This window comes from Panulirus ornatus, chromosome 37, assembly GCF_036320965.1.
Source record: "Panulirus ornatus isolate Po-2019 chromosome 37, ASM3632096v1, whole genome shotgun sequence".
Taxonomy (NCBI): domain Eukaryota; kingdom Metazoa; phylum Arthropoda; class Malacostraca; order Decapoda; family Palinuridae; genus Panulirus; species Panulirus ornatus.
In genome coordinates this window covers 20,211,404-20,236,385 of record NC_092260.1, presented here as the reverse complement: position 1 = coordinate 20,236,385, position 24,982 = coordinate 20,211,404, and the positions used below count along the sequence as shown (strand labels likewise).

Sequence of the window (24,982 nt, the reverse complement as noted above, 5' to 3'; positions counted from 1 at the left end):
CTCACGTCTCCCACACACGATGACCCAAGATTCCAAGACGTGTGTGTAGATAGGAACACTTAATCCTGTTTAATTAAAGCAAAGGCATCTGGGGCAACCTGGAGCAAATTCTTTATGCGATTCCATCCTGTAACTGAGGAGTCGGATTCCTCATTCCAGCAGATCCTACAGTCCGGGAGGGAGAAGGAGGAGGGTTGGTTAGGTGGTCCTCTCCTTTATTTACCCCACCCCCAACCTCCCCAATAAGATTTCCTGGGTAACTTGGAAACTCTGGGTCAAGCTTTGGCGAATCATGTCAAACTGGGGTAACTTTTCCCTGTTGGCATCCGTAATGACCACTAACACAATGCTCTTACTTTTCTCTTCCTTCTTTCTTTCAAACTATTCGCCATTTCTCGTTAAGAACAGAGGCCTGGGCCTTTGAGGGAATACCCTCACCTGGCCCAATTCTCTGTTCCTTCTTATGGAAAATTAAAAAAAAACGAGAGGGGAGGATTTCCAGCCCCCCGCTCCCTCCCCTTTTAGTCGCCTTCTACGACACGCAGGGAATACGAGGGAAGTATTCTTTCTCCCCTATCCCCTATTCTTATTTTCTTTATCATTTTCAGCTAATTTTCGAGTCTCCGCTGCCGCTACTATAGTCCTTTTTTTTTTATTCTCTCTCCGTTTTATATTCCGGTTCTTCTCAATACCGCTGATGTCATCCGGACAGAATCATCCTATCCTTATATCCATTTTATCATACGGGTCAACATCACTTGCCTGACGATCTTTTGCGGGATTCTCATCTTGAGTGCTTTTAGTCTATCTTTGCATTTTATCTGACCTGATGAATTGGGGAAACTGGATTTAAGAGCGTTCGAAGAAGAGATACAGAGGAAGGTATGGAGAGAGAGAGAGAGAGAGAGAGAGAGAGAGAGAGAGAGAGAGAGAGAGAGAGAGAGAGAGAGAGAGAGAGAGAGAGAGAAGGTATGTATAAGGGACAGAGACACAGGGAGGGTTGTCGTGTGCAGAGGTACAGGAGGATGGATGTGAGAGGGATAGGGACCGAAGGAGAGTTACAGAAGGGGGGGGTGTTATCAGAATGAGGGAGAGTATGGAGATAATCAGGGAGATGATATGGAGAAGGAAAGTGTATGGAAGGGGAGGATTTTGAGGATCGGGGAAGAGGGATGGACGATGAGATATGAGGTAAGGGCAAAGGCAGAAATGGGCGAGAATGGGAGACACTTGGGACAGGCGAGGAGAGGCAGGTGTAGGGAGGAGGAGGAGGAGGAGAGAGAAGCAAGGAAGGAAGGGAGAACCTGGAAAAAAGATAGAGCTTGGGGAAGTACAAGAAGAAAGAAAACGCGGTGCTGAGACGATGTCTGGGGAGAGATAAGAAGGAAGGGTTAGCTGGGGAGAGGAGAGAGAGAGAGAGAGAGAGAGAGAGAGAGAGAGAGAGAGAGAGAGAGAGAGAGAGAGAAGAGAAAGTGTAGCAAGTGCGTGCAAGGTGAAGGAAGGAGAAAAGCCAGGGAGGAGGGAGGGAGCGTGGAGGGAGGGAGGGAAGGTATGTGGCAGGCGAGAGGGTGGAAAAGAAGGAAATTGGTTTCTCAGACTTTCCTTAAGGGTCAGCTGCTCGACCGCCGAGGACAGCCTGGATCCTTGGGGCAAGACAGACGTATCTAATGTTTCTTTCAACATTTCCCAGATATTCGCCTCGAAAAGAAATACGGTCGTCGTACATCATCCAATTCCCTATTACAGATCAATTAATATCGGAGTGAAATTGCATATATAATTGTTCATTGGTTCTCCGAATTGCTCGAATGGAAATGATAGTTTTCATGCCTTTGACCATTCCGTGATATATACATCTTTCTACTTTTGTATTCATCATGGTCAGGTCATCATCAGTACCTGCAATGTATAGTGTCCCATTATCGTAGTCATCTTCGTAGTCTTATCTTCGACTGTTTATCTTGATATCATTAGTTTCACTATCAGTCTCCTCGCCACCATTACTTAATAACAATCGTCCATTCTAAATATTTACGTTTACATTCACGCCATTCTACCACGCCTCCATCATCACCTTTCATGTCACCTGCTCTACCCCAGCGTGTCAACTCTACCATTATCCTTCTCCCACAAGGTTTGTTATCAACTTAGCTTATCTCTCACCTGCACACTAGTGTTTTTTCCTCTCTCTCTCAACACCTGCAAGCACTACCCAATCCCATATAGATCTCGTCCAACATCTTGCCTCAGTTCTAAAAGCCTTCAGTCAATCCCACCCAAGATGTGCCCTTACTCCACAATAATCCCCAACGTTTATACCAACGCTACCACTTGCGCTCAGACACCTCCCTTCACACCCAACACCTCATCTCAATCACCAACACTTCTCTTCATGGCCGAAGACTCAAGTCACATCCTTTCCCAGCATTTCATTATACTCTTAAGCACCACCCTTCCTTACATGGCAAAGATTACCTCGGGTTTTAAGAGATTTCCCCACGCCTTATCATCTCCCCTCACTCTCCAGATTCTCGCTTCCCTCTCGAGATATCCTAGTCTTAAAGACACTTCCTTTCAGTGCTATACATCCTCTCGTTCCCAAATAGCTCTCTCTTGTTTTCTAATCCGTTTCCTTCCTCCCACAGGCCAACCTTTTTCCCGGGCAAGTTCCACGTTCCAAGATACCCCTCCTTCACTTCTAATATATCCAATCTTTCTCTTCCATATATATTTCTCAGTACCCCCAAGTGATTCCGTCCTTCTCTCTCATATATCTATTCACGCGCTTCAATACTTTCCCACGTACTCTTACTTCCATCCACTTATTCCCTTTCGTCATTCTTCGTTCCTCCATACATCCAGTATATCCGCCTTCTTCCCGTCCTCATTTCCCTATTACATACCCAACCACACCATCTCCACACACACCAACACACACACACACACACACACCTCACCACACCAAACACTCCACACTCTGGGCTGGTGTGCGAGCCATCCCCCCCCGGCTCTTGCGGCCATCTTGCTCCCCCTTTGTTAATCAGTCAGTATTTTCTCCTTTTGGCCAGATGACCCGGCCACCACCCTCCTCCCCTCCGTTAATCCCTCGCTCGGCCACATCTTCCTCAACATTGAGGTCAACGTCTCCTATGCTCACTCGTGGCTCGGCAGTTGGTCTGGAGAGAGTATCCTCTCCTTGCCTTTAGACGAGATTTTTTTTCCCTCCTTCTCCTTCAAACAACAGGATTTTTCTCTTGATTTCTCGTTCTTCGTCCTCTCTCTCTCTCTCTCTCTCTCTCTCTCTCTCTCTCTCTCTCTCTCTCTCTCTCTCTCTCTCTCTCTCTCTCTCTCTCTCAACTCTTGAGCCCTCTCACTCGGCCTCCTCCCGCACCCTTATCAAGCTCACTTGCTGTCTCTTCTCTTCCTGAGCGCAGCGTCTGTGAACCGGGGATAGATGGGTCACTGACACTCACTCAGTCCTGACGGCATTAATGCATCTCACGAAACGCGGAAGCGACAGCGTGTATCATATTGTCAAGTGTCCCCTTTATTTTCGCAGCTGAAACTAGTGTTATATGTCTCTCTCTCTCTCTCTCTCTCTCTCTCTCTCTCTCTCTCTCTCTCTCTCTCTCTCTCTCTCTCTCTCTCTCTCTCTCTCTGTATACATATACACACTAACAATGATGTAATCAAGTTCTAATTATCTCCAGCAAAGCATAAAAGGAGACGTCATATAAGGACGAGATACAACTTATCAAAATCAGCAACAGTAACACATTAACAGCAGCAGCACTAACAACAGCGACCATAGCACCCCAATTAAAAGCAGCAGTAGAAAAGTAACAACTTCAAACCAGGCACAGTAGCTGTACTAGTCGAAGTAACCACAGCAAAACAGCAGCAGGAACAACGAGAGTCGCTGCAGCAATGGCAGCAGTAACAGCAGGACCCTTCTCCCTCCCCTGCATGTCTGTGCAGTCGGGTTCACCAAGAGGTAAACGTCTCCATCACCTTGTTCGCTTCCACCACACCACACCACACCACACCACACCACACTCCGGTGGTGGTGACGACGTCTCCCCAAGGGGTGCTACTGGATTGGGACGTCACGTGCTCCCTCATCCAATACCTATTACCCAGCTAATAGGATCAGCACTCCCGTGTCTTAGGGAATATGGAGATGGTTAGGAGGAATTTCCCTTTTCCTCCTTTCTATCTATCTATTTTCTAAGGAAAAATGCTGTGCTTGATTCTTAAAAAATCAGGGCAGTCTTCTTTTAATTGCCGCAGACAGGTCAGTTTCACTGCAAGTAAATTTAAGGAATTGGAGGGCAAAATAACCGTCGATTTAATAGTTCCGACAAAAATTTTCAACTTTTGCCGAGTTCAGTTGTTGGGTCGCCAAAGTTAGCGGAACCCTCGCCACGGCTCTTTCAGGCAACCACCTTCCTCACCGACTCATTGTCAAGCTTTTAGGAACGCGTGTTGCTCTCTGACCTTCCCCCCCTGCACTGTTTGCCTTGCATATCTTCTTTAACTCTTATACTTTCTAACAAAATAGAGTTAGCCAACTAGTGGCCTCTGTCATGCTAACGCATCCTCCCAGGCGCGAGCCAAAATATTTGGCCTTCGGTTCCTTGTCAATTCGCTCCTCTTTTCTGGCAAAATTTTCTGCATAACTTCCTGTGCTAACTTTTCCTGGTAATTCTCTTTGTCAAAATTTGCAGACATTTACTCATAGCCACAGTCCTGTCTCTCTCCCTGTCTGTCTGTCTGTCTGTCCCTCTCTCTCTCTCTCTCTCTCTCTCTCTCTCTCTCTCTCTCTCTCTCTCTCTCTCTCTCTCTCTCTCTCTCTCCCGATCACCTGCCCTCCGCCTCTAATTCTCCCCCACTTCAATCCATCCTTTTCTCCCCCCCCCTCACTTCATCGACCCCCATACATTCTCTCGTACCACTGATCCGTCCTTTCCCTCACACCAACCCCGACTTTCTCCTCTTCCCCCCATCCCTTCTTCACCTTCCTTAAAAACCAAACCACCACCACCCCAAACCCTTTAACACACACTCTCTCTCTCTCTCTCTCTCTCTCTCTCTCTCTCTCTCTCTCTCTCTCTCTCTCTCTCTCTCCCTCCCTCTCTGGAGGCATTAGCGTCTCGTTGATACAACTGTGTCAACGCTGCTAACCTTCTTTCTCCCCCCATCCCCCCACACACCCACCCCACCCTCACTCCCTTGGCCCACTTCCTCCCTCGTAATCGATGTCAAGATGGGCGGGGAGCAGGATGCAAAAGCGAACGATGTCAAGGCGGTTTGTCAGCAACGGTAGCGGGTGGATTCGGGAAGAAAGACGAAATTAGACCAGGGGAGGATTGCCGTCCCACCGAATGAGAGAGAGAGAGAGAGAGAGAGAGAGAGAGAGAGAGAGAGAGAGAGAGAGAGAGAGAGAGAGAGAGAGTCCATTTAGGTTTGACGGGTCATGAAATAGGAAAAGCCATTGGCGGTACGACACTCGGAAGGGAAGGTGTGAGTGGATAGTCCCTTCGAGATACGTCTTGTGCCGAAGTTAACCAAGTGTGTTCTGGCGCGAAAAAAAAAGGCAGAAATATCATGTGTTCTAGCGCAAAAAAGGGCAGAAATATCATGTGTTCTAGCGCGAAAAAAAAGGCAGAAATATCATGTGTTCTAGCTCAAAAAAAAGGCAGAAATATCATTTGTTCTAGCGCGAAAAAAAGGCAGAAATATCATGTTTTCTAGCGCAAAATGAAAGGCAGAAATATCATGTGTTCTAGCGCAAAAAAGGGGCAGAAATATCAATTATCTTGACATGGTTTTCCAACTTTGTCGATTCTTTGGGGTCTCTCTCTCTCTCTCTCTCTCTCTCTCTCTCTCTCTCTCTCTCTCTCTCTCTCTCTCTCTCTCTCTATTCACCGATGCTCCCAAGCCGTGCACACAATGCACGTCACACTCTCATCGATACAGACCCACACGGAAGTAACATTAGAGACGTCAGTTTGCCGTACGTTATGCTCATTACTGCCCCGTTTTTTTTTTTTTTTTCCTGTTGCACCATCTCCATAAAGACGTCTCTCCCGTTCCTTTTTAGGTATGAACGAAATCTCGTAGACGACACTGTACGTCATCACGGTGTGTGGGGCATTTCTTCGTAGGTGTGGCTCCTCTGTCGAGGAGACTGGCAGAGACCCATGCCAGGGTAAGAGAGAGAGAGAGAGAAAGAGAAAGAGAGAGAGAGAGAGAGAGAGAGAGAGAGAGAGAGAGAGAGAGAGAGAGAGAGAGAGAGAGAGAGAGAGAGAGAGAGAGAGAGACGACACCCCCCCCTCCCACCAACCCGAAGAATGAATTTAAGTTTTTCCTCTTGACATAAAATGATCAAAGTTGCAGTAGGTTTTTGCATAAGATCTCCTTAGGGTTTTAGGAGTCGACCGTAACGGCGGTGTAATGGGGCTTGATAAGGGCTCGTGGAAGAAGGCTTTGCCAAGGGGGAGGAGGAGGAGGAGGGAAGGAGGAGGAGGAGGGAAGTGGTAGAGGGGGAGTGGGAGGAATGAGAGGCTTTTCTGAAGCACTTAGGGTCCCAAGGATTTTGTTATCTGTAAAGAGTTTGGAGTGGCAGTAAGAAGGCGGCGGGGGTTGGTAGTAGTAGTAGTAGTAGTAGTAGGAGTAATAGATAAAAAAAAAAAAATCATCTACAAAATTTTCCTCGTAGGGCAACAGACAGGCTCAAGATATATATATATTTCCATGCGTAGAATATTCAAAAGTACAAACGTTCGTCATCTTAAAACACAACCAATATGCACTCTTGGAGGAAAACTATTAAATAAAAAGGATCCATTTGTTATCCCGATAGATGACTATGAAAGGGCAAAAGCGTGGACAGAAAGGGACGGAATTACGACTAGTTGCGAGAAGGCAAGTCACCAGTCGAGCGAGTGAAACGCAGCCGCTCAACCTCCACCTCCTGCACCACCTCATGAAAATAACACTCGAAAGTCCTCATTAATTCATGAAGCGAGCGGCCAGCGGGACAATAGGTTTCCCACACGTCGAGAGAGAGAGAAAGTTGTTGTGGGGAATAAAGAACCAATTTGCCGCAGTCAGAACCTGAGAAAAAAAAATGTTGCAAGAGAGGAAAAAAAAAAAAAGAGAGATCACAGGGTAAAGTCGCTGTTGGACAGCGATTCTCAGCTCAGGAACACTAATTCAGTAATGTTCAGCTGCGCTTCGTATACTCATCTACAAAATAGCCCTGATTGTGGTCCATCAGTTGAAGAAAAGAATCTAAAAACTTGATCGAAAGTCCTGAGCCAAGGTGGTAAACACAACCCCCAGCTGGCTGTGGTCATCAGCAATGTCATTTAGTGACGCAAAAACTGCTTCACAAATGAGTAGGGGAAGACAAGGTGCCACACGCGGAAGTTTTATCAACGAAGAGGTGGTTACGTCGCCCTTCTCCTCCTCCTCCTGCTGCTGCTCCTGCTGGATCAAACTTGTAAAGCGGACGAGCCCAGCGATAAGCGAAGGATGAACACGAGAGAGAAAAATAGATGAAGATAGAGGAAATGCAGAGTTACTCCCCGATATATATATATATATATATATATATATATATATATATATATATATATATATATATATATATATATGGGAGCGGGGGGCTGGAAATCCCCCCCTCTCGGTTTTTTTTAAATTTTCCAAAAGAAAGAACAGAGAAGGGGGCCAGGTGAGGACATTCCCTCAAAGGCCCAGTCCTCTGTTCTTAACGCTACCTCGCTAACGCGGGAAATGGCGAATAGTATAAAAATATATATATATATATATATATATATATATATATATATATATATATATATATATATAAAGCCTCCATCCTCGAGGCGTCTTAGTCTCTCACAATCTTGGCTTCCCCTCAGCGCTTGCCATATAACCTATTAGACGCAACCTCACCACTTCACTTCAACCCTTTATCAGCCCCTATTCAGTCCATCCCTCTGTCGTACAATCCTTCCCCTGAACCTCACCACGTCGGCCCATCTGCCCCCAGGGTCGGACATAAAACACGACAGGCATCAAAAGTTTTCCTTCCTGCTGTCCACGGCTTGAAATACAATGGTTCGAGCATATACGGGGAGGAGGGGGAAAAAAAAAATTGGAGGGGTAGAGGGTAAAAGTTCCGAGAATTTTCTTTGTCGTATAAGAAGCAGCGGCACTGGTCCAACTTCCGGAGTAAATTCGTGTAATCATAGGGTAGAATAATTGATGAAGGTCTGAATGCGATGGCAGGAGTGTGGGGCATAATGATATCGGCTTAATGGTCCTCAAAGGGAATGGGGAAAGAAGGAGGAATTAGAAGAGAGAGTGTAGGGAATGGCTTGCATACCATGAGAGAGAGAGAGAGAGAGAGAGAGAGAGAGAGAGAGAGAGAGAGAGAGAGAGAGAGAGAGAGAGAGAGAGAGAGGATGGATAGACACCGGGAGAACGATTTGTATGCAAAGTAAGCTCGTCTGGTTGTTAGCGTTGTGGCTCAGGTCGGTGAAGACATAGGACCTTTTTTGTCCATCATAGATCATGCAAGGCACGTTAGGGAAGGTGGGGGCGTATGTGGATAAGACGAGACCTTACGGTGGATATTCTTATCCCATAAGGACCCTATGCCCCTTGAGGACACGGAGGTGGATAATACATCCTGCAAGGATCTTGCACTTGTAGAGGCCAAGGGAACAGTTATTATAGGATCTGTGTATAACATACCGAGTAGTGGCTTGAGATGTCCTATGGGATCATAAGGATTATAACTGGACAATCTACTGGTGGAATGCATTGTATAGGATATGTTTTAGATAAGACGTAAAGCGGAGTATTCGCATTCTTTAAAAAAAACATACTCAAGTATGAGGCACATGGAAAACACTTTAGCTTATGTTATGTACGAACAGCCTAATCAGACGATTTATGATGAAGGATTATCTTTAATCTTGGAAGGATTTTGGAGAAAGTCACGGCAAAAGCAAATGGCAAGATGTTAGGTGTGACGAGACATGTTAAGATCAAATAACGAGACATTATGGGGTTCAGCAAAGCATTCTAACGAGACATTAGGAACGAGATATCAGGTATATACTAAAAGACACGCAAGAAGCGTGATGGCGCAACATATCAGTCATGCATGAAGTGGAATATGTCCGGAATGTGTAGCGAGAGATGCTATAAGTGGAGCGATACACGAGAGAAGTCGCACGAGAAATGTCAGTTTATGAGGAGGGCATAATGCTTCTAAATGTGGCAAGGCATATTAGGTGTGTATGGTATGATGGGGGGAGGTCTTAAGTATGATAAAAATCACTGAGGGTAATGGATGCTAGCGAAGGGTGATGGAACACATCAGTCCTGTATGGCGAGATGCTTCAGCGTGTGTGAGATATGTTAGGAATGCATATGTGTTTGTGTGTGTGTGTGTGTGTGTGTGTGTGTGTGTTCAAGAGAGAAAGACAAATATTAGAAATAGGCAGGGCATCGTGCCAAGAGTGTGGCGAGAGACACTTTAGCCCTATGGCGCGAGAGAGAGAACAGGAATACGTAAGAGAAATGTATCGTCATCGAGAACCCGGAACGAACCGCCTCTACCGGGTAAACAAAAGAATGACACCCGCACTCCTCGGGAAAAATTTCTGGGAACCAATAATTGCAATTCCGTCCATTAAAGAAGATCATTAAGTTTCATCAGGTAGCCTTCTCACACCCATTCTTCCCTCAGCAAGGACTCGAATATCGACCTCGCAAATACTCTCGAGGACGGCCATCGGAAATATAAATGACAAGGGAATCACCAGGGATCCAATACCTCCCAGGCAGGACCAGCAATCACGGCGGAGACTTGATGGAAAGGAAATATTTCTCCGCGGGGTCCCGGAGTCAGCCAGCCCTCCAGCCATCAGATTAGGAAGTATATGTAAACTGCAAGCCGAAGGTCGAGGGGACGTATTCATCGCTAATGCGAGACACGCAATCCCGCCCTCCCAGATGACGAACGAGAGACAGCCGGTGTGTAGAACGCTGCCGAAGAACTAGGTGGTGGTGGTGGCTCGGGTTTGTTGTGGTGGAGAAGGCAAGAGGGAAGAGGGAGGGAGGGATGTACAGTAATCCCTAGCCGTGGTGGGGAGGCTGCGTCGTCGCTAGTCTGCGCCCGAAGAATGATCGAAGTTATTCCAGGGGGCGGCTCTTTGTGGGGGGGGGGGGGGGGGGGTCTTACACAGCTCGTTATTCATAACGACCTCCGTTTATTAGCCCTTGTGGACGGCACGACGCCCCTGATCACCTCGTCCGACGGCCTTATCGCGAAGGGACGACCACCGGGGATTGAAATGCTGGCGTCATTGGAAGTGCTTCCGGTGAAATTCATTAAGGGTGAGTAAGGGTACGTTCTGGCGTTATGACTCTCGCCCATTTGGACGGGGCGAGGTCAGATGGCATCTGTGACTAGTGGCGCGGTGTTTTATGGGACAAGAGTTAATCGTTGTCGCAATCCTGTCCTTCGGCAACTGTCGAATGATTTGATAATCTTTGCGTAAATTAATGATCAAGAGAAGAAGAAAAAAAATGATTGCTATTCATACATTGATGAGAGATTTTAAATCCGTTCATTGTTACAACATACTGGTTAACTCATTATTCATAGCAACTTCATCATATTTCCTTTACAATCAAAGTTTCACAGCAACTTTATCATATTTCCTTTACAATCTCATTTTGATGCAAAATGACAACCTTTCCTCATTGAACCTGACCTCCTGCTGCTCCCTCCGTTCATTCCTTATGGCTAATGCCTTCGTAACAAGCAATTCCTTCATGATGAAAACACAGTCTCGCATTCATCGCTTTCCCCATACGTCTTCCATTAGATCAGTTTCATACCAAATTCAAAGAGCACTAAAAAAAAAAAAAAAAACTCATAACACTGCTACAAATGATCTTAACTGATAAAACAATACTCAACAGATTTGTGATAATCAAAACAGAAATCCCGATCATGAAACAGTTCGAATCATACATTCGTTCGTTCCTTTGTCAATCATTCCCTCCTTTGTTCCATCCCTACACTTCCTCAGGACCCCAATCTTCTCTCGCACAATAGCATTACACATTGCCCCTATCAGCCGCACATCTCTATTAAACTTAACAACGACGACCAAACTCTTTTACCATTAGAGGAAATTTCCCAGCACCTTAATCACAAGAACCTCGCCACAGTAAAACCCACCACAATCCAATTACACAGTACACAGCAACCTTCCCTTACCGTCCTGAGAGAGAGAGAGAGAGAGAGAGAGAGAGAGACAGACAGACAGACAGACAGACAGAGAGAGAGAGAGAGAGAGAGAGAGAGAGAGAGAGAGAGAGAGAGAGAGAGAGAGAGAGAGAGAGAGAGAGAGAGAGAGAGAGAGAGAGAGAGAGTGTGTTGGGGAAGGACTCCAACGAGTTCCATTTCTTAAACATCACAGCCGATTAGGGTCCTTCTCTTGCTGTGTTCGCAACTCGAAAGGATGAGCGCCACAGACCTGAATCAGTATCTAACATCTTTCGCTTCACCATACATTTCATCCTTTATCTTTAGGTTCGCCATCTTAGTCCTCTTTACTGGAAATAGAAGAATAAGGAAAAAAAAAAAACTTATTTCACAGTATTGCAACGATTCTGGCTCTCGGTATTATGAAGGAATATCACAAATCGTCTGTGCTCGAAAATTTTCGTTCATTCTTGATCGTATCTGGAAGGTTTGAGGGAGAGAGAGAGAGAGGGATCAATTTAACCAAGTCTGCGGGGTAGGTGACCCTTCTCCTCGATCTTCGTCGTCACCTGCCACCTCGCTCCAGACCTCCTGCTGATGCTGCTAATGGCCAACACTCAGGGACCCAGCGGCGGAGGAAGGGAGGGAGGGAGGAGAAGACAGACCCCGTTGTCAAGGAAGAGAGGAGAGAGAAAGAGGAGGAGGAGGAGGAGGGAGAGACGGAAAATGCTAAAAGTGATATAAAGAAATGAAGATGTACAAAGAAAAAAAAATGGAGGCTCGACAGACCAAAGATGGTTTATCGTTACTTTATAAACCTTAGGACCACTTCTAAAGGGGCTCTTGCGGTTTCAAGGCTGCGCTACAACCAGTAGCAGGGAAAGGATAGACTCCTTTAGAGTGAAAAGTTCTTCGACGAGATTTGTCCTGGCCGAGAGGATTCTTCTCTCGTTGTGTACCCACAAGTAGGCCGAGTCCGAGAAAGCCCTTTCTTTCGCTCTACATTCATTACTATTCCATTAGTATTCTCCAGTTTCTTGTCCATTTGGAACCGAGAAAAAAAAAAAACAGTTGAAGTTTTCCTTTACCCAGAAACCCTCTTTCAGATTCAATACATGATACTGGGATAGAATTCAAATCCCTAAATCCCAAAGGGCTCTCTAAAACTATTCCCAAAAGACTCTTAAAAGACTATAGTTTACAGTATGAAATACATATAAAGGAAAATTTTACTCATTATCGAAGAATCCAATAAATGAAGCGATCGAGAAAACAAAAAAAAAGAAAATAGCCATATTCATTCCATTCATCTTGCGTTTCACTCTATTTTGTAACCGAAGGAGTAGTCAAGATCATGTATTCTGGCGAATGCGTTGCAGAATGGTATACAGCGAGCCACCGCTAGAATTCAGAATTATTCATAAGCAATAAAAATCAACAGCGTTATGTATACACGAAACAGAGTCTTGCTTTTTAAGTCATAAACAAGCAAGAAATGTTTGTGGAATGCATTAAATGCTGGGTTCGAGAACCAGCTAGACGAGACAAACAAAGGAGAAAGGAACACAGAAGAAGGAGAAAACAAAGAAAGTGAACTGTGGAGGTGGAGATAATAGAATGAAGCAGAAACAAAGGTGGAAAGAGAAAAACCAAAGATAAAGTAAGTGGAAATGATGAGGGGAAAGGACACGGAAATGATACATGTGGGAATAGACAGAGTGGTGGAATTTTTTGTCATATTATAACCAGCAACTCTTGTTTACTAAGGAGAAGAGCTTGCTAGCCTGCTGGTAGGACAAGATGGGGAAAGACTGCTGGTAGACAGAGTGGTGCGATTTTGTCATATTGTAACCAGCAACTCTTGCTTACTAAGGTGAAGAGCTTGCTAGCCTGCTGGTAGGACAAGATGGGGAAAGCCTGCTGGTAGGACAAGATGGGGAAACAACAAAGCTATCCCATTTATTACACGAGATATTTACGACAAAATCGACTGCATATGCAGTGGCCTCTGGCATCAAATGAAGAATGCGGAAATATTTGTATGTATATATATATATATTCTTATTGTAGCCAAGCAGACCATCAACACTAACCAGCAGAACACGTCCAAATCGGTTATCCACTCGACCATTATCACCTCTATTTAAGTGCGATTCAGTTGATCTCTCTCGGCTGATTACAAGAAAGTGTTTCTCATTAATGCTTTGATAATAGTCCATTTTGCTTAGCCTGCTCACACAGCTCCCCAACATTCTCGTTCAAAAGTCCTCTTCTCATTTTCTTTACTGTCCCACTTTGAAACTTCTTTCATTCTCTTATACGAATTGATATTGGACCTCTACACTAGCATCATTATCTTACGTTATCAAACATGGTATTCCAAACTTGCTTCATAATCTTAGTCATATGGAAGGATTTATTATGGGCTATTGGTGTACATCAACAGGGATTTTAATCGCCTGTCGTTTCACCTTCTGCAGGTCGAAACTAATGCCCCATTCATGGATGACCTCCTATATAAAGAGTATAAGTTGTAAGGGGCAATTGATTAAGTGTGAAGACCTCATGGCATATATACAAGGCCCCTCTGCTCCTGTGTCCCGGTCTCCAACTAGAACACTGTCCCATTCTTAATTATTTAGGGCTGAACATAGTTTATGTTATTCTACATAGTTTATGCCTTAGGATGACTGACAGCGACTATGCTGTGATCATTTCTAACTGTCATTAGAAGTATTACCATTAATTGCATCATCGTCAAAATTTCTGTTCCAATATAATCAACCGTGTTAACATTTATCATTACCAATAATTTCATTTATATCATCTATATTGCGTTTATCGATGATGTCAATAAAAAATAAGGAACATACACATACTGAAGAGTGAATCTGGTATGAACTTTAGCCTTAACACCCAAGGAACAATATCATTATCATTAATTATTATCATTATTATTATTATTATCATTATCATCATTATTATTATCATTATTGGGCGAATTTTCACCGGTAGAATCATTAAAACCTGACGGATCATCTGGTTGAGCTTTTGCGACTTACAGAGACGAATTCCTCAAGACTTCCCTTTATCGTACTCCAAATCTGCGTAGCACTACAAACGGCGAGTTTTAATATATCCAATACGCACTCGGCTTCCTTATTAAACTGTACCGTGAAAGGATTTGCGATCCATGAACCTCGATCAGCAGTTTCAAGCTATACAATCATCATCTACCTCCTCTCCCACATGGGTCACATGCAAAGTGAGTGTGTATGTGGTCTTAGTATGATCTTGAACACCCGAAGAAGGTGTTGAAGATGTCTCGGTTTGGTGGATGCTGTAGCTTACGTCGGCGGCCTTAATGACCCCTGGCAGTCGATAGGCCTAGAGCCCAAACAACCAGCGAACCAACCAACCAGCCTCCCACACTCTAGCTCACACACATTAAACACTGTCAGCTGACGCTCCACCAGAACTCCCTCTCTATCAGTCTTTTAGATTACCTCTCAACACTGGAGTTAAAGGTAACACACGAACGTGGACAGGCTGGCGAAGCTGGTATCTAACTTCCAGCTCCCAAAACTCCCAGAAATTTGTCAGGCATCTTGTACACTTACGAGGCTAAACCTGCATTTCTCCCTCCTGTTACAGGAAAGGGATGTTAAAAGAACATCGAGAGTAAAACATCCATCGTTCATCTGTAGTTTTTGGGTTATCCATATGAAATATACCAAGACAGGTACACATCCACGACTTAGAAACATTGCTATTGCACGTCTCAGAATGGGCGGGCTATCGACTGCTCTGGAAGCTGGCCAACAACTAAAAACTTTCCAAACAAATGTCTCCTAGCTCACTATTGCTATGGGTGCCGTATATAAAGCTCTCAGGATAGAAAAAAAAGAAGAAAGGGGTTGTCGTTCCATTTAAAAGTTTTGAACCCATTTCGATCCGGGGACCTAAACAAACCCTCTTACAATCCATCCATGGAGAAATTCCTTACTGTATTACATCCACGCGTGTTGGAAGCGTTCTCGACGCAGCCCTTACATTGTCCTGTGGGTGTACGGCGCGCCCAACGAGACGAGGGTACTTTGGATGTACCCACACAACAAGGAAGGTGACCTTTGTGACTGGACGAGGTCCTTGACGTACGGCCTCAGTGACTAGTTACTCAAATACCTCATCATTACTATCATGATATGATTATATGATCATCATCATTGTCATTATCATCAATCTATTCCGATACTCAAAATCGTCATTACTATCGAATATTTCCTACATTTCAACCCCATTTCTCCGCTGAACCATCTGTCTGCACCACATTATACCCAGTCGGGACGCCAAAGCAGTTTAACCTCGGGTGGAAGAAATTCTCACAGCTGGCTGGAACTCCGGACTAATGCCTTCATATCAAGTTTTGGCACTCTGGTTCGCAAGAAACTTCCTCAAACACGCACTTGCTGCCTTCAGTAACTTGGAAATCGGTCGAGTGAAGAGAGTGCCACTGGTGTCGGTTCACATTTCGAACATTATGACTTCATCAATAATTGCACTGTGGTTCAAGGACTCGTATTGAGACAGTGGTTGGAGGCGTTGATGGGCATTGCTTCGAGTCCACACGAACGGCGGGGTGACGAGTTTATTGTACTTATGTTTCGAGGCTTCACGAAGCAGGGGTGGTAGAACGATCCAGAGAGGAAGTGTTGGGTCACGAGCTTTCGACTCTAAAAGTGGACCTTAGGCTAAAGAATCTGGCAGGCAGCTGTCGTAATTATTGATACCATTACTATCATTTCTGCTATTGTGTTATTCTTCACCTTCTGGTGACGATTCACTGCTCTTGCGTCCCCTATTATTACCCTCACATATGTTACTAGCTGAACTATGAGAAAAAGTAGATGCAGTTTTCCCCCCACATAACTTTAATTATCGACGAGATTAATCACCTCGCAAGGATCATTGTTGCTGTGCGTCCACGAGCACTTTGTCTTCGTTATCGGATTTAACCGTTTCTCTTAAGATTTGATTAAACGAGTAATTCATCCTCTTGAAACACTGTCAAACACCCACACACACACACACACGATTTATAATTCATGATTTAGTAATAAACTACATAAATAAAATATATTGAAATGGGGAGAATAGGAACAGCTAATGAAAGTTAACAGACACACACACACACACACACACACACACACACACACACACACACACACAAGAAAAGTTAAGGAAAACGAAAATTTTCAGCCTATACTAAACGTCTTTATAAACGAGGTTTACGAGTCACTGTACAACTGTCAGTCTGCGCTGCCGACATAAAGCAAATGATATGGTAATAGAAAGTGTAATTGCATCAGGAATTTTATAAAGACTTAACGAACTATTGAGTAATCAAACCCTGTACTGTTCTACCCTGACGATCCCTCTACTCCAAAATCAAACAAGCAATATTCATCCCATTTCATCGATACTCAAACTGATGCTCTGCATAAGTGGAGTTTGTAGTTAAATGAAACTTGTACATGTAGCGGTTCTGACGATGATTCTCGACAAACTTTCGACGCGATATACTTGGGAACAAATGGTCCGTTACAATAGGGAATGGTCCCGTTACAATAGGGAATGGTCCGTTACAGTTCTTCGGTACATGCAAGATTCTACGGTGATCCGAAACTTAGCAAGTTGATCCATTAGAAGTAAATGAGATAGATACCTTGTTCGTAAAGAGACTGAAAACAACACTTCGAAAATTTATCAATATACCGAGAGGTCCGAAACTATAACATGTCAAGCACTGCCCCCACATCACTAAATGATATCTAGCAGACCATGATATCAAACGATAGCGTAACGGTGGCCAGAAATAATACTATAACGCACACAGCGAATCAAAATACAATCCACTTTTCATACAGTTATCAAAAATGAAAAAGAGACTACAGACAAAAAGAAAAAAAAAGAGATCACTGGACACTAGTTATCAAAGAAAAAAAAAATTTGTCTTTGATAAAGTTTCTCTTAACAGCATTAAAATACATAGTCAGAGACCCCTCCAAAAAAGAAAAGGGCTAGACATGATGAAGATACAGTGAGAAGAGACGTTAGAATAGAATTACGAGTTCTATCCTTTACTGAATTTCTTTTTTTTCTTTTTTGTCTTTTTATTTTAAGAATTAATGCTCGTTCCAACTTTTGCTCCCACCCTGATTTTTCCGACTGTATACGTTACAGCGAGAGAGAGAGAGAGAGAGAGAGAGAGAGAGAGAGAGAGAGAGAGAGAGAGAGAGAGAGAGAGAGAGTTTTGCGGCGTGTGAAACATTTTACAGTCGGGACAAAAAGTTTATCTTGTTTACTAATCTCTAAGCTAAAAGGATCTGGATGGCCTCCATTGGCGTTTTATGTAGAAATTATTTCATTTTACTTTAATGGGAAGGAGTCCTTAAAGAGTGAAAGTTTTTTTGAAAATGGACAAAAAAAAAAAAAAAATGAAGTCCCTGAACCTTATTTTGCTGTGGGGTTCATATTCTCGCTAACAAGAATGATCACAACGTTATATTCAATCTATTTGTGTATTACATACGTCTTCCTTTAAGAGGAAGAATAGAAAAACGAATTACCGAATAACTTCAGCATGAGGATTGGTCTGAAACACCAAAGAGACCATATTTATCTATTGTCAACAGACCAAAACTATAAGACTCTCATTACATATTGCATAAGTGTCACTGTCGATTACAAAGTTAGGATTCATGCCCATAAACAAGAGAACCCAGATACAGACGCCTAATGACAATGTAATAACAGAATCTGCACCTTCTCTGTGTGGAATTTGATGGAGTTAATATGTGCGTATTCTTTTTTTTCAAGAAAGCGTCTACCTATCTTTCAGGTCTCTTAACGGAAAAAAATACATGAAAGTGTAGAAAGTCCTCTTTTAGTCATTATCTACTTTACTAAAACCATCCCAAGCCAGCGTTATTCCAAACAAATGCAAAAAAAAAGGGGTTTTGGTATGAAAGTAAGAAATGGAAATATCTCGATTTCTAAAGCCTTCAATTTAAGTTCCATTTCATATTTCGTGCACACACACAAAAAAGTGGAGTGGTGAACTAATAACAAACAAAAATTTATGAAAGTCCCACAAGCAATAACGATGTTGAATCAATCTAAAACTTTCGATGAGAAAACGAGATTCAAATATCAACGCTCCTCGAGGAGTGGAGGCGAGTGATAGTGGACTCCAGACAAATAGTTTGGAGTCGTCAATACTTCTCGGCTTTCCGAGTTTACCCAATTGTGGCCCACGTCCACGTAATAACGAACATGCAACTTCCCGTAGCTCTCAGGTACCTACATCCTTAGCACTCACGGTATCCCAACCTCGACAACACACGTACACAATCACTGATGTAACAGGGTAGGTAATGCGCAGCTCAGCCCTGCGCGTCGCTAATAGTTCGTGTACACTTCTGGCAACTAGTGATTTACGTGAAGTGTATTACTAAAAATAAAACTTGAACACGGTGGTTCTGTACATAGCGTCAAAGAAATAAGCTACCATATCTTCCTCTCTGGACAATATTAGCCATAGATGAGCAATGGATGAGCAATAGATGAGGAGGAGGAGGAGGAGGAGGAGGACGAGGAGTGATTGTGTCACCGAGGGAGGGAGGGAATGAGGTGCACGGAGAGGTGGTAGTGTTTGCGGTAGCGTTATGGCCTAGGACGAACTCCCCCTACTTTCAATACTCTTTCCTTCTGTGCTTCAACAGTAGCAGAACAAGCAGGACGATCATCATCATTTTAGATGAACTAGGTCGTAATGGCGACGATGAAAACATTACGAAACTGTGAGATTATAGGGCGGTTGATCCGTTCTAAGGAACTGATTCGAACCACACCAGCGACTCACTCTAAACATCGGGATATAACAGTTACAAATATGCCTAAAAGTGATAATTCTCCTGCAAAATGAACTTACAGTTTCAAAAGATGATTGAAATAGCACGACAGCCGCCACTTGTACGCCAGCCTCCAGGTTGTGCGAGGGTGTCCACTGCTCCAAGCGTCTGCTTCAGGAATGACTCGTTTTCTTGGTCGTTCTTACGAAGTAAGATTCGTCAACGTGTTCCAACAATATGTAAATAAGAGTAGTAAAAAGTCGCAAAAACTCTCACCTTCACATTTCGCACAAATGATTGATGAAAACAAAAACTGGTATTTTTCTGAAGAACATAGATATAGATGGAACAGGAATAGCGAGATGAAAATAACAGAAAACGCTACGTTACTGTGAGAAACGTAAAGTGAATGAGGATTATCTCGTATGGGAAATGCTACGACAGTGTTACAGTCACCAAAAGAACTTGTGACTATCTTGTGCTATTTGGATATCCTATAAACTTTGTAGACGTTTCTTGCAATCTCATGATCTTTATTGTGTAGATTCTTTCTCGCGAGTAAGGAGAATACTACACCCTCAAGTGGATATCACTTTCAAACCCCGGAATCACCACCATTGGGAGGGGGTTCTCATAGTACTGAGATTTTCCGCGTTTTCGTGGCAATAATACTTGGTCTGGCATTACGTATCACCCGTGTTATTGGTCGGGCCAATAATGCTCCAATTGGCACGCGCGTTTTCCCCTGCTGATTCGGCACGAGAGTCGCGTAACAATAAAAAAAAACTACACTTGCATTCGAGAATGAGCGCAACAAAGGAATCCGTTGTAGTCATGATGTTCGATGTCTCTCGCCTTTTTTGTTTTGTTTCCGAAGGGGTCTTGACATAAACATAGAAAACGGCAAATATAAGAGACAGGGAAGCAAGCGATGCGGGTCTCCGATACCGTCGCCTTGGGAGCAGTAGTGACCAACCAAATGCTCTCACAGTGTATGTAAACGACCTCCTGCCTCGTTCCATTATTCTCCTCTTTACGTCTGGTTACCCGAAAGATATTCTCACGGGCCAGAATCCAGTTAACAGGAGTTCAGAGCCATACGTGAGGCGAGAGGGTGTATATGGTGAGAGAATATCCGTCTCCTATTTTCTTTTTCTTTATGGGTTGTTCGAAGATGACGTAAACCCACCATAATGACCCTGGCAGACGATAAATGCCTTAAAGCCGATATCAACCAATCAGCCACAACAAAAATACGAGGCAAGAAGTCTCCTTCGTGCCAGATGTCCATCGTAAGATGAGGAGAATATTGCGTTGTGTTCTGCGCTCGATATCCTCTGCGGAATGAAGATTAACGAGGCAAACCATCCGAATATTCTGTACCATCAAACACGGTGTAAATAATGCAAATACTCCCGCTTATCACATTTCATACCTGACATGCAACGTAATGCGAGATAAATCGACTGCATATTATGTTTTGTGCCTGATACCCACCAGAAAAAAAAAAAGCGAGCCCTGATGAGGAAAATGATTTAGAAATAATTCTAGAACCGAACTCCGCTGCGAAAAGCGGATCCTAGTGGGGTAACCTGTCTACATATTACGATCCACAACGGATTTTCCACCGTAAGAAATTGTGAAACTGATACAACGCTGACAAAAGGAAGGAAGTATGGAAAGAGAGAGAGAGAGAGAGAGAGAGAGAGAGAGAGAGAGAGAGAGAGAGAGAGAGAGAGAGAGAGAGAGAGAGAGAGAGAGGTAAAAGCGCTTCTACGTATATTTTCGGAAAAGAAAAATAATGAGTACAATATTCTACTCCTCCTTCATCCCTCCTCCTCACAAAACAACTTGACCTTCTATAAAGCGTGAGGCATACCTGGTTAAAGACTTGATACAGTGCGATAGTGGAGTGTGTACTACACAGGGACTTGATTAAGATTACTTTTAATAATCGTAAGTCGTCAAAGGACTTCCGCAGGCCAACGCTGTAGTAGGGAATAGTAGAGGTTCCCTTGGAATAATTTCCTCGGCGAGACTCTACTTCCAGTGATACAGTCTCGCCATAGGTGACTTCTCACACACACACACACACACTCAGGCGTCTGTTCGTCTTCTGAATCCTGTCACTATAGCACCTCGAACATCATAACAGGCTAAAGGAGAGACAGTGATAGACCCCACACCCAGGACGTCCCTACACTATATATATATATATATATATATATATATATATATATATATATATATATATATATATATATATATATCCTATATTCTTTTCCTTACTCTTCAGTTGATCCACCACGAAACTGACATCGAAGACAGTAAATCAATGTCCTTCTTAGCGGAGACCTCACATAAGGGGAGGCCACAAATCCATTGCCTTACCTTAACGAGAAACGGCCAATCTGTCTGTCAATTAGTTGGACATTTCCCAGACTCTCATGGTGGATATTTGGTGACTGTTCCCGTGGCTTTACCAGACGTCCCTGTTTGACGATGCCACAATGTTACTCGATAAATCTTGTTTAGGAGGTAGAAGGGAGAACGTACGTACGAGGAGAAGAACGAGAGAGGAAGGAAGAGGTGGGGTGGTGGGTGGTGGGGAAAGAAAGAGGTAGTAAGAACGACGGGTGAAGGAGAGAGAGAGAGAGAGAGAGAGAGAGAGAGAGAGAGAGAGAGAGAGAGAGAGAGAGAGAGAGAGAGAGAGAGAGAACAAAGAATGGCAGAAAGAGAAATACAGATGATATAAACGAGCAGACTGACAGACAGACAGACAGTCAAGGGGTGGAGAAAACGAGATAAATGACGAATAAAAGCTGAGAGAGAGAGAGAGAGAGAGAGAGAGAGAGAGAGAGAGAGAGAGAGAGAGAGAGAGAGAGAGAGAGAGAGAGAGAGAGAGAGAGGCAGAGGGGGAGAGAGAGGGAGGGAGACAGAGAGCGTAAAATTGCACAAGTGATAGGTATGTTTCCAGTGCAGCGGGTAAACATTAGCTCTCTCGTGTTGCCAATCCTATCGGCTTTACGCATGGTATATCTTCTAAGCCCATGTGATTCAAAGTGAATATGAGGGAAACATTTTTTTTTTTCGGCTTAATTCATCTTTACTGTTATCTGTGGTGTCCATTGTGTGGCCTGAATGCGGCTGTAAAATGCTAAGTAACTTCTCTCTCTCTCTCTCTCGTTTGTTATTTCCCCTTTAGAATGTTCTTTCCTGTCCATCTGTCAGTCATCTTTATTTCATCCCTCTTCCGCCCCATATTCTAGCACCGAAATTGATACTTCTTTCTTCTTTTTTTTTCACTTTTTAACAAAGTTCTTCTATCATCTACTTTCTATCTACCTTTCAAAACCCCTTCCAAATGAGAGTGGAGTCCTCAGTGGTGTCACGGGATCTCCAGTGGTTTTATATATCATTTTTTTTTCTTATCTTTCTTTCCGCTTCGTGTGATGTGGTATCAATACACGCGTGTCTCTTGGGCCTCCCCTATTCCCTCCACAGCGCCGTAACAGAGGCCCTTTTCGGGAGTTTGCAACTTCTGCCGTCAGACAAATGAGGTCAGAGGGCCTTGGACCCCTTTCTCTTGGGGGGGTCTTCCTATGGCAGTCGAATTTCCCAAGAGATTTTCGACTGTCTGACACCATTACAAAACCGGAAGAAAAAAAAAAATAAGGAGGAAAATCCCAATAAATGGAAAGGGGGAAGAGGGTGGTGTGTCTCTGTCTTTAGATGGTCCTTCCCCAACAGACAGTGCTTCAAGGAAAGAAGAAGAATGCTGGCTTCAGGAAAGACGTTGGCTTCTTCTCAACGACGAAGGATTCTGAGAACCTCTCTCTCTCTCTCTCTCTCTCTCTCTCTCTCTCTCTCTCTCTCTCTCTCTCTCTCTCTCTCTCTCTCTCTATCCGTGTGTGGAGGTGCGACAGCAAGCCATCGCACGAGGGCTTCTGCTGCAGGAGTCCATGGCTGACGCCCATCATCGGCTGGGCAGGATAACCAACGCAAAAATGACTAAGGTCTCTTTTTTGCTCTTCTTGTTTTCCCCTCTCCACTCCACTCCAACAGCAGCCGACCACATCAGGAGCAGAATGACGAATCAAGAGACCTTTTACCGAATGCTACTGACGACATCCTCCTCGAATGAGCGTCGCCAGTCTAAGTGTCTTCTACAGAAGCCATCTACTACACATTTTCTCCTAGAAACCTATTCCTTCAGATAAAGCATGATACCAGGAGCCAGATCTTCCTCCTTTTTTTTCTTTCTCTTTCCCCAGAAGAGTCAGTCACCCGGGAGACAACAATTTCCCTTAAAGAAAATCGGCTTTACTGGTATAAATGACCGCCTGGAGGCCATTAAGAGCTTATAGGGCCGGCCGTAAAGATGCGGTTTAAAAGAGTTTTTACTTTTACCTTCTTTCTTTGTTCAGGTCCTTCTCTCCTTCATACCCTGGAGTATCGCTCATCTTGTCCTCTCCCTCGTGTATGGAGTGTTACTCCTCTTGTTCTCTCCTACGCCTATGGAGTATTGTACCTATGATTTCCTCCTTCATCTGTGGAGTATTACTCCTCTTGTTCTCTTCTACGTCTATGGAGTATTGCTCCTCCTATTCTCTCCACCATCTTTGGAATATTGCTCCTCCCACTTCGCTTCTTGGGCTATAAGCGGAATTTTATTACTCCTCATTCATTACAGGATTAAACTCTTGAGTTAGCTCCTATTTTCTCACAGTATGGGATTACATACACGAATTCTTTAACCATCTTCAATTTTCGTGTCAAACATATGGATGCATTTTTTTCCTTCTTGAGCAACGTGATAGGGAGTACATGTATACGGGGGCGATTTTGGGCGGACCGTGTCCGGATGTAGGGTAGATACGGATCGTCATCATCGGAAAACAAGGGAAGCATTGGTAATGCTGTCCGGATATGAGAGAGGTGGGTAGATATATGAGAATACAAGTCTATGGATGGGTTGGGTTCGTACAAACTGGCTGGGTAGCGTCTAGATGTGTTTTGAGATGGGGCCTAAGTAACGTCCGGAAACACAGAGGTTTGGTTCAGTTATTGATATATATATATATATATATATATATATATATATATATATATATATATAGTGGCTGAGACCAGCATGAGGGAGGTATAGACTGGATCCTTTGACGTCAGTGGAAATAATCATCCTGCAGTGACTGTAGTTACACACACACACACACACACACACACACACACACACACACACAGAACAAGGCTGTATCATCATTAATGAAAAGAGAGGAGTACTGCCATGTCAAGGATCATCTCGTTCCAAAGGAATTCGTCATTTCTGATAAAAAAAAAATGGTAAAGAGTTAGAACTAGGCACTGAATAGCGAATCAGTCAGATGAGTTAACGATATTCGCAAGGAAAGTCAAGGAAGGACAATCTAATGCCACACATGTAGTTAAAAGAGGGATCCACGGATACGAAGAGAGTCGAAGAGAAGATCGGTGAGAACGGTCACCTACGAAGATAAGTTTTGTGGACCAGAGGCTGAGGACAGTCAAGACAAAAGAGATACAGCAACCCATGTCAAGAGAGAAGAACCCAGGCGGTAAACTGACCGGGAATATATCCCACTGAATATTCAGGATGGGGTGGCAGAGACATTTAAGCAAAGAGCAGGTGTTAATAGACAGCTAAGCAGATAATAGACGACACATGACCTTTAAGCAATAAACAGGAAGAGGAACTAGAGAGGATCGAAGAAACGACAAGACTCACGAGGCA

General features: G+C 43.8%; 1 protein-coding gene across 6 annotated transcripts in view; it reads right to left on the bottom strand.

Moving 5' to 3' along the window:
* LOC139760563 (kin of IRRE-like protein 1) overlaps positions 1–24,982 on the bottom strand; it is a 422,115-nt gene that overhangs the window by 363,846 nt on the left and 33,287 nt on the right. Inside the window, exon 1 of one of the 6 annotated variants that reach the window (XM_071683914.1) lies at positions 19,293–19,397. The exons of the other annotated variants lie outside the window; for them this stretch is intronic. The gene's annotated coding sequence lies outside the window, so the exon portion shown is untranslated. Of the gene's footprint in view, positions 1–19,292; positions 19,398–24,982 lie in introns of those variants that run through there. 6 annotated transcript variants of the gene reach the window in all.